This window comes from Asterias amurensis, chromosome 2 (genome assembly GCF_032118995.1).
Source record: "Asterias amurensis chromosome 2, ASM3211899v1".
Classification (NCBI taxonomy): domain Eukaryota; kingdom Metazoa; phylum Echinodermata; class Asteroidea; order Forcipulatida; family Asteriidae; genus Asterias; species Asterias amurensis.
This window is the reverse complement of record NC_092649.1, coordinates 9,003,181-9,018,164: the sequence shown is the minus strand read 5'-3', so window position 1 is coordinate 9,018,164 and position 14,984 is coordinate 9,003,181. Positions and strand designations below refer to the sequence as shown.

At 37.2% G+C, this 14,984-nt stretch overlaps 3 long non-coding RNA genes across 3 annotated transcripts in view; 2 read left to right on the top strand and 1 right to left on the bottom strand.

Annotated features, from left to right (window-relative positions):
* The window catches only part of LOC139949843 (uncharacterized), a 134,315-nt gene that overhangs the window by 14,089 nt on the left and 105,242 nt on the right, over positions 1–14,984 (top strand). The gene's annotated exons all lie outside the window — the stretch shown is intronic.
* Positions 445–1,861, top strand: LOC139949837 (uncharacterized). The gene is made up of 3 exons (XR_011787589.1): positions 445–517; positions 869–1,019; positions 1,726–1,861. It is a non-coding gene; the product is annotated as an uncharacterized lncRNA (long non-coding RNA).
* Positions 11,217–14,106, bottom strand: LOC139954601 (uncharacterized). Its single transcript, XR_011788129.1, has 3 exons — positions 13,892–14,106; positions 13,292–13,501; positions 11,217–12,618 (listed from the first exon to the last, which is right to left on the bottom strand). It is a non-coding gene; the product is annotated as an uncharacterized lncRNA (long non-coding RNA).

Below are 14,984 nucleotides of genomic sequence, written 5' to 3'. Positions count from 1 at the left end.
GGAGCACAGAGACATTTTTTCTGAACATGTAAGCATTCAGACTAACCATTTCTCAAACAGTTGTCGCTTGCTTGTGTGAAAATAGTGTATTCGTTAATAAGATTTGAGGCATTGCATGGTGAGGTATCAATGTGTGTTTGATTTGCGGTAACACCAAGTGTGTTTCTCCTTGCCAGGTAGAGTTTGTTCTTAGAGAACCGTCTTAGAATGAAGCAAGACAGTTCTCTAAGAACAAACTCTACCTGGCAAGTATATACACACATGGTGTTACCGCAAACCAAATATACAATAGTGTATTCATTACAAATAATCTTTCATTAAATCTTTTTTTTTTTACCAAAGATTGAGTAACGGCCTCTAGAGATAACCTACACCCAAACTTGAGGCTATACTGAATGCTTTCTGGACTAAGTGGCACCATCTGCAGAAAGAAGGACTGTGTCCCAAGTTGCATTGATGAGTTTGATGTCCAGATGTTAAGGCCAAGTGACACTGGATTGTGTTCCACCAACTAAAGGTATGTGCCAAGGCAATCTCGATGAATCTCACCTACCGGTTCAATTGCTTCAAGTGAGTCAAGTTGTGATGAGTCGAACCAATGTTTATTTGACTGCCTGCCACCAACTGAGGGACCTATTACAGGTCTAGCAAATTGATAACTATGTAAAGAAACTTGCAACCAAAAGTTTGATTTTTAACGAGCAGTCAAAGTGCGTTTAAGTACCATTTGGGATTCAGCAGCAACAATTAACAGCATGAAAGAATAGCAAATTGACATCCCACCTGAAACAAGTCACCTCTTGCAATTTATTATATATAGTATGTAAATGCATGGAGATAACGTTGTGCTTACTAAATTTACCCTCAGTGGAACAGTCTCTTGTGGAGTGGTGACTACAACCGGAGAGGTTTGGATGAGCAACTGTTTAAGGGTACAGGGAGTGGAGACTACAACCGAACATGCTTGGAGAAGCATCGATGGATAATGCAGGAGTAAAGAGTGATCGACAGAATAATGGGTAAGTTCGAACAAAAATTATTCTAGAATATTCTGTGAAGAGAAAGGTCATCCCACAAAACAGGCAAAGGATTTCATGTTTCAGAATAAGCAGTTGACACTTTAAGCTCAAAGTTTCAAAAGATGTATCCTTGTCATCATTTTAGTTTGCAATTAAACACACTTTACCAACCAACTTGTGAAAAACTTGATAAAATTGAAGGTCAAGTTGAAATGAAAAAAACACACAACAAGAAAAACAACACCCGGGGTCCATTTCACAAAGATGGACCTTGTAATTTGAGGCTAGTCCTAAGTTATGATGAGTAATTTGTCCTAACTTGAGATGAGACTAGTCTTAACTCTTTGTGGAATCCACCCATGGGATGCTGCATGTGTTTTACTCCCCGCTGCTCACTGTTGATTCAGTCCACCGTTGTAGCTGTTACTGAGTGAAGAATTCCCCCTGTCCAAAGACTACTCGTCGTATTGCATATCCCCAAACATCATGGCGCAGACTATGGTTTTTTTTTTGAGCGATTGCCATCTCCAGAATTGTTCATATATATTATAAGGTCCAACCAATTACTTGGAGAACTGATTTGAGCTGGAGAAGAAGTTCCTTGCACATGATTGCATTCGGACTGAACTATTCCTCAGAACATACGTATTCTCGTATTAAAAAAGTTGCTCAAAAATAATCTTTAAATATTGCTTATTTTCTACAGGTTGTGAAGATGCCTTTTGGAGATGACACAATACCAATCTTGAGGCTTTCAATTGATGCTTTTTGGACTGAGTTTCGCCAACTGAAGGACTGTGTCAACTCCAGCCAGATGTTTTACACAGGCTACAAGTTTAACTGTTGAGGTGAGTAGAGATGCATTAATGTTAACCCGTTCTTTTTCAATTTTGTGCCACAACCTGGGCCTATATTCATATAGCTGCTGAGCACAGAAAGTTGCTAAGCATGAAATGTTTGCCTTGATAAAAACGGGGTTACCAACAAAATGTCCACGTGATTTTCAGGATAAGCAAACAGCAGCTGAATACAAGTAACAAGCAATATGCAACAAATGGAAATTTTGGTTGATAATCCTGTTTTTATCATGGAAGAAATTTCATGCTAAGCAATTTTTTTTTCGCTTAGCAGCTCTGATACTGGGCCCTGAAAGACTCTGTCAAGTCTGACATATCGATAACTTTGGAATGACAAACGAGACATGCAGCGATCAAAGAATATTTGGAATCCCTCAAAAATTAATCTCTTAATCTCTTAAGTAGTAAAAACAGTTGTAACCAGCAGTGAAAACACTTAGTACCATTTGAGATTCTACAACACCAGCATGAACACCAGCCAACCACTGTCTTACAATGCCCCCTCCCCCACCCCCAAGTTGATCTAGAATCCATTCAACCATGGAGGTTCCTCCATGATTAAACAAAGCTTTTAGAAGTAAAGACTTAATACCCAACAAACAAAGTGCTAATTAGTATTGTTTAAGATTCTGCAACAAACATGAATACCAAACAACCACCGAAGAGAAGCACCTTATGAACTAGTTTGTAAATTGAACTAGTTTGTAAAATGAACTAGTTTGTAAAATGAACTAGTTTGTAATAATAATTATAATAATAAGTTTGTAAGTCTTTAATGACAAGACAGGAAGAACTGATTGGAGCTGGACGAGAATTCCCCTTTACATTCATATTAACTATTCCTCAGAACAACTGATTCTTGTGTTATCTTAATTCGTTATCAAAAACATCTTTTAAAAATCCTTTTTTCTTCTACAGATTGAGAAGATGCCCTCTGAAGATGACCTACATACCACTCTTGAGGCTAATCATTGCCACTGTATGAGGGAGGACAACGTCAAGTCTAGCCTGGTGATTCTCTGCTTAACTCTCCAAGTGACTTCAGGATGTTAGCGTAACCAATGTTTTTTGGACTGCGTGCCACCAGCTGAAGGACTATGGCAAGTTTAGCAAGGTGACTCTCCGCTATAATTTGAACTTACCAAATGGAAGGACCCCATGGAAGAAGACTGTGTCAACCCTAGTTTGATAATGTTCAACTGCTAAACAGATGTATGGATTTTGAGCACACCAACGTTTTTTGGACTGGTGCCAACAGCTGAAAGACTATGTCAAGTTTACCCAGTCTCTGCTACACATTGATATTGTTGCTACTTTTGTAACTTGTGCATGTTATTGGAAGGTTGCCATTTGTTGACTGCAGGAAGACTATGTCAAGTCTCTACGCTACAAGTACAACTCGCGTAGTGATGTTAACGCTACATTTGTAACTAAGACTTTTTTGTGGAAGGCAGTAAAGACTTTTGAGTTTAATAGTCAGATGATGTTCAACTAATACAATTTGGACAATGATGGCGTAATTTATTTTACTATAATGAAGAGGAAAGGACCATCTTAGTCCGTGCCGAACTTACAGTATATGTATGTGGCTGTTGCTATGGCTTCATGTGTTGCTGCTAGTACATGTTGACATGGCAATCAAGCCACATCCACAGTCACTACCTTAGTAACGGCCTTAGATTATTGTTTACTCAATTGGCTTTTCTTGACTCCATCAAACTCTAATTATATTGTACAATTCATCTCTGTATACTCACATCAGTTGATTTGATTAAAATTGGCACGCCTGGCCCTCATGCCATGCAGTGTTTGTTTATCGTGGTAAAACAAATTAATTAAATTCAAGTACAATACCCATTGGATTTTGATGGTGTCTGAGTAGTTAAGAGTACAACTCTAAAGATATGGTAAAGCTTTGGTAAAGAGAAGTAACGGAATAATACATTTAGGAAAGCCAATTTGTCAGTGTATGTGTGCCATTTATGAAGTGTTTTTCCTTGCCAAGACCGTTTTGGCTACAAATAACTTATAAGTGAAATTGTCAACAGTTAATGCTGGGGGACTCAGATTTTGTTCAAGTTAATTGCGAGTTACCACTTTGCTCAGAAATGCTAGAAATCATGGCACGAAAAGCTTGGGGTTAGTAATTTTTATTGTGGAACAAACTTCTGTCCAATAAAAAAATTATGAAGGTAGAAAACCTGACAATCTTGTGACAAAATTGTAATGTTAATTTTCAACTATCTTAAGTTTTTTAGGAACTTCCACTTTGTAGGATTGAACCAAAGTTATTTTAGGCTCAATAATTATCATATTCAAAGAAGTGTGGGAAAAGTGTACTTGAGCGCAAAATAGACAAATACATGTTTTATTGAAATGCGCAGATTAGTGAAATGCGCGTTGAGCAGGGCCCAACTTTCATAGAGCTGCTTTAATAGAAAATATTGCTTAGCATAATTTTGTTGGCCACTTTGTGTGCTTAAGCATGTAGCTCTATGTATATGGGCCCAGACTCCTGCTGCAATGTCAACACAAACCACGGCAATGATCACATCACCAGGGCTCGGTTTCACAAAGAGCTTAAGATAATAAGTTCAGTCTTAGTTACTTGGCAACGTGTGATGCCATAGTATACAAATCACCATGGTGATATTGACAACTTGTCTTTAGTTGAATCTTAGTGTTTTTGTGAAACCGAACTCTGTACTCCTCACCCTGCACTAACATAACACTTAAACTCTAATTTTAACCAATAGCACTAATGCCATAACAAATATCACTCACTATATAATATTTAACTATTAACACCTCACCCTCAGCACCAATCACTATGCAGTTCGCGATTTGAATCAAAATAGAAAAGCATCATTTTATAAATATGTGCTTTTGTCTATGCGCGCCTCAAGTACAACTTTGTGGTTCGGTGGAAGATGAATAAATATATTAATTTATTAGTAGTGTTTATTCATCTTAATTTACTTGAATATGATACTGTAGTAAAAACTTGAAAGTGTAAGCATATATAAGCAAAGAAGTATGCATTATTTGCAAATTGTTTAACAAGATGCGATGTAGATGTGAAATATTTGTTAAATTATGTGAGAAGCCAAGGTGTGAAATAAGACCATTAGTAACATGCAAACTATCGTGTATGGTGTAAATTATTGTAATTAAAAAGTATTGGCTTATTTGGGATTTAGTAGAGAGGTACATGAATCAAGCTTTTGAGATGACGACGATAAAGGGCCATGGGAATAATTGGTATAAAAAATCTTTTGAAATACACAGTTTTTTAGTTTTTATTACTTATGTATACAGAAGTACATGTTATGTTAGAGTCATAAGGGGTAAACACTAACAGCATCTAAATGCAAACCTATTATTTAAAATTGTGTGTTTACTTTTTGTTAGAGTAGTGAATTATGTCACCATGTGGCATGTGTGCATTACGCAATCACTGATGATGCTGTTACTTATTAAATGAAAAGGTACCAGACTATAATTTGTCATCTAGTCTTGGATTGCGAGGTGTAGAGTAGTGGCTAAGGCCAGATTAAAGACACTGAACACTATTGTTAATTGTCAGAGACCAGTCTTCTCACTTGGTGAAAATTGGTCGTCAAGGTTTGCGAGATACTAATGGAAGAAAAAACACCGTTGTCATTTGAAGTTGTGTGCTTTCAGATGCTTGATTTCGGGACCTCAAAATCTAATTCTGAGGTCTCAAAAGACTATTTCAAGTATTTACCAAAAGTGTCCACTGCCTTTATTGACAGTTACTCAACAGTTGTTGCTGAAGGCAACATCCACAATAGTAGCCACAGTCGCTTGATTTAGGACTCGGACTCATATTGATTGAATAAGAGACTGAAACAAAATGGCCGCTCCATTGTGAAAAAAAAAGATCAGGGCCAAGTTTCACTGTGAAGCATGTATTCAGCACACAAACTTGCTAAGCACAGCAAAGCATTGCTTAAGAGAGTCAGGTTACCAAACAAAATTACATTGAGTTTACTTTGTTACGACTGGTGCCTCACTCATTGTTTGCATGCGAAGAAAATTGCCAAGCAGTATTTTCTGCTCAACTTTTACCCCTTGTTAATTTGTTGGTCTAAATTGGATAAAACTGCTGGACCTACAAACCCCTAGTGATTAATTAATTTTTTGGCCAAAAATTTATAAAACTGCTGGACCTATCCCACTGTGATGTTTAAAAAGTTTTTCCCAAAACTAATAAAATTACTACCCCTTGTGATTTTGCTTTTTTTTATGGTACACAAATTTGATTAAATTACTTGATGGAACTGATTTGTTCATTGTTTAGCCCAAAATGGCTGAAACTGCTGCACTTACCTTCGGATTTTTTTTCACTTTTTGGCCTTAAATGGACAAAACTGCTATGGACTTAGGGCCCTACCCCTTGTGATTTTTTCACTTTTTTGCCCAAAATTGCCAAAATGCTGGACTCAACCCTTGTGATTTTATCCATTTTTGACCTCAAATTGCCAAAACTGCAAGACTTACCCCTAGTGATTTAAAAAAAAAAATTGCCAAAAATGTACAAAACTGCTGGACTTGTGATTTCTTCCATGTTTGACCCCTGAAACTGAATTGCCAAAACTGATAATGATTTCTTCAATTTTTGGCCCAAAATGGACAAATTTGCTGGACTTACCCCTTGTGATTTCTTCCATTTTTGACCCAAAATGGACAAAATTGCTGGACTTACCCCTTGTGATTTCTTCACTATTTGGCCTAAAATGGACAAAATTTAATTGCGGGACTTACCCCTTGTGATTTCTTCCATTTTGTGGCCAAAAATGGACAAAATTAAATTGCTGGACTTACCCCCTGTGATTTCTTCAATTTTTGGCCCAAAATGGACAAATTGCTTGACTTACCCCTTATGATTTTTTCACTATTTGGCCTAAAATGGACAAAATTTAATTGCTGGACTTACCCCTTGTGATTTCTTCCATTTTTGACCCAAAATGGACAAAATTGCTGGACTTACCCCTTGTGATTTCTTCACTTTTTGGCCTAAAATGGACAAAACTTCTGCACTTACCCCTTGTGATTTTTTCACTATTTGGCCTAAAATGGACAAAATTAAATTGCTGGACTTACCCCTTGTGATTTCTTCACTTTTTGGCCTAAAATGGACAAAACTTCTGCACTTACCCCTTGTGATTTTTTCACTATTTGGCCTAAAATGGACAAAATTTAATTGCTGGAATTACCCCTTGTGATTTCTTCACTATTTGCCCTAAAATGGACAAAATTAAATTGCTGGAATTACCCCCATGTGATTTCTTCAGTTTTTGGCCCAAAATGGACAAAATTTAATTGCTTGACTTACCCCTTGTGATTTCTTCACTATTTGGCCTAAAATTGACAAAATTGCGGGACTTACCCCTTGTGATTTCTTCACTATTTGCCCTAAAATGGACAAAATTAAATTGCTGGAATTACCCCCATGTGATTTCTTCAGTTTTTGGCCCAAAATGGACAAAACTGCTGGACTTACCCCTTGTGATTTCTTCACTACTTGGCCTAAAATGGACAAAATTTAATTGCGGGACTAACCCCTTGTGATTTTTTCACTATTTGGCCTAAAATGTACAAAATTTAATTGCGGGACTTACCCCTTGTGGATTCTTCAATTTTTGGCCCAAAATGGACAAAATTGCTGGACTTACCCCTTGTGATTTCTTCACTTTTTGGCCCAAAATTGCTGGACTTACCCCTTGTGATTTCTTCACTATTTGGCCTAAAATGGACAAAATTTAATTGCGGGACTAACCCCTGGTGATTTTTTCACTATTTGGCCTAAAATGGACAAAATTAAATTGCTGGACTTACCCCTTGTGATTTCTTCACTTTTTGGCCCAAAATTGCTGGACTTACCCCTTGTGATTTCTTCACTATTTGGCCTAAAATGGACAAAATTTAATTGCGGGACTAACCCCTGGTGATTTTTTCACTATTTGGCCTAAAATGGACAAAATTAAATTGCTGGACTTACCCCTTGTGATTTCTTCACTATTTGGCCTAAAATGGACAAAATTGAATTGCGGGACTTACTTCTTGTGATTTCTTCACTATTTGGCCTAAAATGGACAAAATTTAATTGCGGGACTTACCCCTTGTGATTTCTTCACTATTTGGCCTAAAATTGACAAAATTGCTTGACTTACCCCTTGTGATTTCTTCACTATTTGGCCTAAAATTGACAAAATTGCGGGACTTACCCCTTGTGATTTCTTCACTATTTGCCCTAAAATGGACAAAATTAAATTGCTGGAATTACCCCCATGTGATTTCTTCAGTTTTTGGCCCAAAATGGACAAAACTGCTGGACTTACCCCTTGTGATTTCTTCACTACTTGGCCTAAAATGGACAAAATTTAATTGCGGGACTAACCCCTTGTGATTTTTTCACTATTTGGCCTAAAATGTACAAAATTTAATTGCGGGACTTACCCCTTGTGGATTCTTCAATTTTTGGCCCAAAATGGACAAAATTGCTGGACTTACCCCTTGTGATTTCTTCACTTTTTGGCCCAAAATTGCTGGACTTACCCCTTATGATTTCTTCACTATTTGGCCTAAAATGGACAAAATTTAATTACTGGACTAACCCCTGGTGATTTTTTCACTATTTGGCCTAAAATGGACAAAATTAAATTGCTGGACTTACCCCTTGTGATTTCTTCACTATTTGGCCTAAAATGGACAAAATTGAATTGCGGGACTTACCCCTTGTGATTTCTTCACTATTTGGCCTAAAATGGACAAAATTGAATTGCGGGACTTACTTCTTGTGATTTCTTCACTATTTGGCCTAAAATGGACAAAATTTAATTGCGGGACTTACCCCTTGTGATTTCTTCACTTTTTGGCCCAAAATGGACAAAATTGCTGGACTTACCCCTTGTGATTTCTTCCATTTTTGACCCAAAATGGACAAAATTGCTGGACTTACCCCTTGTGATTTCTTCACTATTTGGCCTAAAATGGACAAAATTTAATTGCTGGACTTACCCCTTGTGATTTCTTCAATTTTGTGGCCCAAAATGGACAAAATTGCTGGACTTACCCCTTGTGATTTCTTCAATTTTCGGTCCAAAATGGACAAAATTGCTGGACTTACCCCTTGTGATTTCTTCAATTTTTGGCCCAAAATGGATTTAATTGCTGGACTTAACCCTTGTGATTTCTTCCATTTTTGACCCAAAATGGACAAAATTGCTGGACTTACCCCTTGTGATTTCTTCAGTTTTTGACCCAAAATTGACAAAATTGCTGGACTTACCCCTTGTGATTTCTTCACTATTTGGCCTAAAATGGACAAAATTTAATTGCGGGACTTACCCCTTGTGATTTCTTCACTTTTTGGCCCAAAATGGACAAAATTGCTGGACTTACCCCTTGTGATTTCTTCCATTTTTGACCCAAAATGGACAAAATTGCTGGACTTACCCCTTGTGATTTCTTCACTATTTGGCCTAAAATGGACAAAATTTAATTGCTGGACTTACCCCTTGTGATTTCTTCAATTTTGTGGCCCAAAATGGACAAAATTGCTGGACTTACCCCTTGTGATTTCTTCAATTTTCGGTCCAAAATGGACAAAATTGCTGGACTTACCCCTTGTGATTTCTTCAATTTTTGGCCCAAAATGGATTTAATTGCTGGACTTAACCCTTGTGATTTCTTCCATTTTTGACCCAAAATGGACAAAATTGCTGGACTTACCCCTTGTGATTTCTTCAGTTTTTGACCCAAAATTGACAAAATTGCTGGACTTACCCCTTGTGATTTCTTCACTATTTGGCCTAAAATGGACAAAATTTAATTGCTGGACTTACCCCTTGTGATTTCTTCCATTTTTGACCCAAAATGGACAAAAATGCTGGACTTACCCCCTGTGATTTCTTCAATTTTGTGGCCAAAAAATGGACAAAATTTAATTGCTGGACTTACCCCTTGTGATTTCTTCCATTTTTGACCCAAAATGGACAAAAATGCTGGACTTACCCCCTGTGATTTCTTCAATTTTTGGCCCAAAATGGACAAAATTGCTTGACTTACCCCTTAAGATTTTTTCACTATTTGGCCTAAAATGGACAAAATTAAATTGCTGGACTTACCCCTTGTGATTTCTTCAGTTTTTGGCCTAAAATGGACAAAATTTAATTGCTGGAATTACCCCCTTGTGATTTCTTCCATTTTTGACCCAAAATGGACGAAATTGCTGGACTTATACCCCTTGTGATTTCTTCAATTTTTGGCCCAAAATGGACAAAATTGTTGGACTTACCCCTTGTGATTTTTTCACTATTTGGCCTAAAATGGACAAAATTAAATTGCTGGACTTACCCCTTGAGATTTCTTCAGTTATTGGCCCAAAATGGACTAAACTGCTGGACTTACCCTTTGTGATTTCTTCACTATTTGGCCTAAAATGGACAAAACTGCTGGACTTGTGATTTGTTCACTATTTGGCCTAAAATGGACAAAATTAAATTGCTGGACTTACCCCTTGTGATTTCTTCACTATTTGGCCTAAAATGGACAAAATTTAATTGCTTGACTTACCCCTTGTGATTTCTTCACTATTTGGCCTAAAATGGACAAAATTTAATTGCTTGACTTACCCCTTGTGATTTCTTCACTATTTGGCCTAAAATGGACAAAATTTAATTGCTTGACTTACCCCTTGTGATTTCTTCACTATTTGGCCTAAAATGGACAAAATTTAATTGCGGGACTTACCCCTTGTGATTTTTTCACTATTTGGCCTAAAACGGACAAAATTAAATTGCTGGACTTACCCCTTGTGATTTCTTCAATTTTTGGCCCAAAATGGACAAAACTTCTGCACTTACCCCTTGTGATTTGTTCACTATTTGGCCTAAAATTGACAAAATTAAATTGCTGGACTTACCCCTTGGGATTTCTTCACTATTTGGCCCAAAATGGACAAAACTGCTGGACTTACCCCTTAAGATTTCTTCAATTTTTGACCCAAAATGGACAAAATTGCTGGACTTACCCCTTGTGATTTCTTAAGCATAGCAAAATGCTACAAAAAATGCAGCAGTTTGCTTCTCAAAAATAAAATCACCATTTTGCTTACTTGGTATCACATCAATATAACTTAGCATTCAGTGTGCACAACACTTGTTCAATTTTTGGGTTGCAATAAGGCATTTTTATTATACAGTACTTATACATTACAAGTTAAAAGTACATGCTTCATTGTTATTTTAAATCGAAGGTTTTACATTAATTACTGATGTTACTTTAGCCCTTGTTCATAATTGGACGGCCAAGATGTTTTTGTCTATTAAAGGGTATGTATACCTTTGTTTTTTGGAAGCTTCGATTGTTTTAACTGTTTATAAATATAGGAGTACTGGGCCCAGTTTCATAAAACACCAAGATTCACCTGAAGATGTTTTGTCAATGACACACATTATGACAGCACACATTGCTTTGCAATGAAGATGGTTTGATCATTCTTAGGTCTTTATGAAACCGGGCCATCAGTGTTGTGGGCGTTACTATTGCGTCTGCATTGTATGCATTTGGCAAAAACATGCATTCTGTCTATTAAGTGTGCGCTCAAACACTAAAAATCCGAAACATATTTGAATTATACCATTTGAGCTGTGTGTCGCGACCAGATAAGTGACTTTATTTTATTACTCTTTCCCTGCAATCTGCTTTAAAAGATTTCACTCATTTTCAGTCAAAAGGGTTTGTCAAGCCAAAACACAAATTGTGCTTCAATAACCATGTTGAAATTTCTGTTAACCTAGTTTGATTGTTTGTTTGTTACTCTTTACAGTTGTGTTCCAAACTACTCTGATACCATCCAAACCAAAAGAATTGTACTAAAATTTAATGAATTTTTAATTAGTATCCATGACAAACCAACAAATGCTTGGCATGGGGTCAGTTTCATCAATGAGTACCATGCTACTTGTAAAGTATGGTTTTGGATTTTGATGGTTTCAAAGTAGCCTACTTTTAGTAAACATCAAACCAAGGCTGTATCTGATTGAGTAGCTGCGGATGTGGCTTCATCGTTATGGTGAACAGCGTGAGGTCCATGGCAACAGCCACAGCCAGAACAGCAGCCACTTATTCAGATTAAGCCTGAGATGGTCCTCTCCTCCAAGTAAAGGCGCCATCATGGTCAGTCTTGTTTCAGTTGAACTCTTAAAAAGTCATCAAGCTATAAACTTGACAAAGTCTTTCTTCAGTCCCTTACAGTTAGTAAAAATACACTCCATCATTTTTGAGCGGTTGAACTTGCAGTAGGGTGTCAACTAACTAGACTTGACATAGTCCTTCAGCTATTGGTGCGCAATTCAAAAAGCCTTGGTTAGCATTCAGAATCCTCAGTAACCTGAACAGTTAAACTTGTAGCGAGTGATCTGGCTGTAATGCATCAATATCCATCATGGCCCAGCTTGTATGAGATAGATAGACTTGACATAGTCGTTCAGCTGGTGGCGCACAATCCAAAAAGCGAATACGATGTAATCTGAACAGTTAAACTGCAACGGAGTCATCTGGAAGGTCCTCAAATTGTGGTGGTTAGCCTCAAAACATTCCTCTGTCACTTGAAGCAGAGAGATGGTTGTTCTTCAGCTGGTGGTCCACAGTCCAAGAAGCGTTGATTAGCCTCAAGACTTGGAGTATGTCATCTCCAAGGTCATCATCTCAATCTGCAGTAGAAAATGTTCATTAATTAATTTTGATTAACTCAATGCAAGTATCATTCTTTGTTCTGATTCTCCTCCAGCTGCAACCATTGCTTCGACTCAATAAACACAAACAAAACTTTCAAGTGTTTGCTTCTCAGATTATTATTTTTAAATTCTTAAAAAAATGTTTCAAACTGATAAAAGAAAGAAAAAAGTTCCACCAGATGGTTGTGTGTGTGTTTATCTTCAAGTACGCGCTAATCCTCCAATCAGATTGGCAGAATGGAGTGGTGATAAAAACCTATATTGCACGGCTAATATCACTACCATGCGTCTTGTGTGTTCTATGTCACGCGCCAAGTTTGCTTGAAGATAAATACGTTATCACACGCGCACTCGTGGAAATACGGAAAATATAGCATGTATGTGTCCCATATCCAACTCGGCCTTTGGCCTCGTTGGATATGGAACGCAGAAGCGCTATATCTTTCCGTATTCCACACGTGCTTTTGTGATAACTTATATTGTGACAAACTAAAGGATGGGAATGAATGGACTCTTTCAAATCAACCAATTCAAACCTTCAAAGGTACTCAATCTGAAAAACTGGTAAACAACTGATCCTTTTCAAAAAGAAATTTGATGGACATTTTCTTCAAAGGAAATTGGTACATGATATTTTGTTTTAACTAACCAAGTGGTATGTTGTCAACTCCTTGCAACTTATTGCTGGAAGTCAACTGGTTATGGCGCAGGTCTTCATCAGCTTGCGGCATACAGTGGTGGTTAGCTTCGAAACATCCCTCTGTGACCTTGAAGCGGAGAGTCAGTTGTTCTTCAGATGGCGGCACACAGTCCAAAAAGTGTTGATTAGCCTCAAGATTTGCAGGATGTCATCTCCAGTCTGCAGTAGAAAATGTGTTCAAATATTAATTGATTTTGATTAACTCAATACAAATATCATTTGTTTGGAGGGACAGTTCGGTCTGTGCTTGCATGTGCTAGAAAACTCTCCTCCAGCTCCGATCATTTCTTCAATTTAATGAACATGAACACAACATTCAAGGTTATTGTTTGTTTGTGTTTCTTGAAAACTTTGTCTGAAAAACTTGAACTCCAATTTTAATTAAGTTTTCCACCAGTTGGTTGTGAATGAAGGAATTCTTCCAAATCAACTTTTTCAAGCATTCAACGATGCTCAATCAAAAAATAAATGTCAAGTCAATCTTTTATAATTTTTTAGGGGGGTACCTTCTCTTCAAAGAAAGATTTTGAATGAATTTGTCTAACTAACCAAGCGGTATTTGTTGTCCCCTTGCAACTTGTAGCAGAAAGTCATCTGCATGGTTGTGATCCTGGTCTTCAAAAGTGGCACAAAGACAAAACTGGTGGTAAGCCTCAGAACATCCCTCTGTCACTTGAAGCAGAGAGTCAGTTGTTCTTCAGCTGGGGCACGCAGTCCAAGGAGTGTTGACTAGCATCAAGATTGGTTGAATGTCTTCTCCAAAGTCTTTGCTCAATCTGCAGTAGAAAATGTTAACAGAATGATTAATTTTGATAAACTCAAAATGAATAGTTCAGTCTGTGCTTGCATGTGCAAGAAAATTCTCCTACAGCTCCACTCATTTCTTCAACTCAATGAACATGAACACAACATTCAAGGTTATGATTTGTTTGTGTTTCTCCAAAATTCATATTTTATTTAAGTTTTCCACCAGTTGGTCGTATGTTTATTGCACTCTAAGGATGGGAATGAATGGATTCCTTAAAAATAACTATATTTCAAACTTTCAACTTTGCTCAATTTGAAAATTAAAGGCAGTGGACACTATTGGTAATTACTCAAAATATTTATTAGCATAAAACCTTACTTGGTAACAACTAATAGGGAGAGGTTGATAGTATAAAACATTGTGAGAAACGGCTCCCTCTGAAGTGGAGTAGTTTTTGAGAAAGAAGTAATTTTCCCCAAATTTGATTTCGAGACCTCATATTTAGAATTTGAGGTCTCGAAATTAAGCATCTGAATTTGAAAGCACACAACTTTGTGTGACAAGGGTGGTTTTTCTTTTATTAATATCTCGCAACTTCGTCGACCGATTGAGCTAAAATTTTCACAGGTTTGTTATTTTATGCATATGTTGAGAATACACCAAGTGAGAAGACTGGTCTTTGACAATTACCAATCGTGTCCACTGTCTTTAAACAACAAAGAAAAACTGTATTCTTTGCATTTTTTTGAGGGATGGAGCAATTCTCTTTGATGAAAGATTTTAAATGAATTTTTCAACTTACCAACAGCTTTTGTCAACTCCTTGCAACTTGATGCTGGAAGTCATCTGGTTGTGGCGCAGGTCTTCAGCTTGCGGCATACAGTGGTGGTTAGC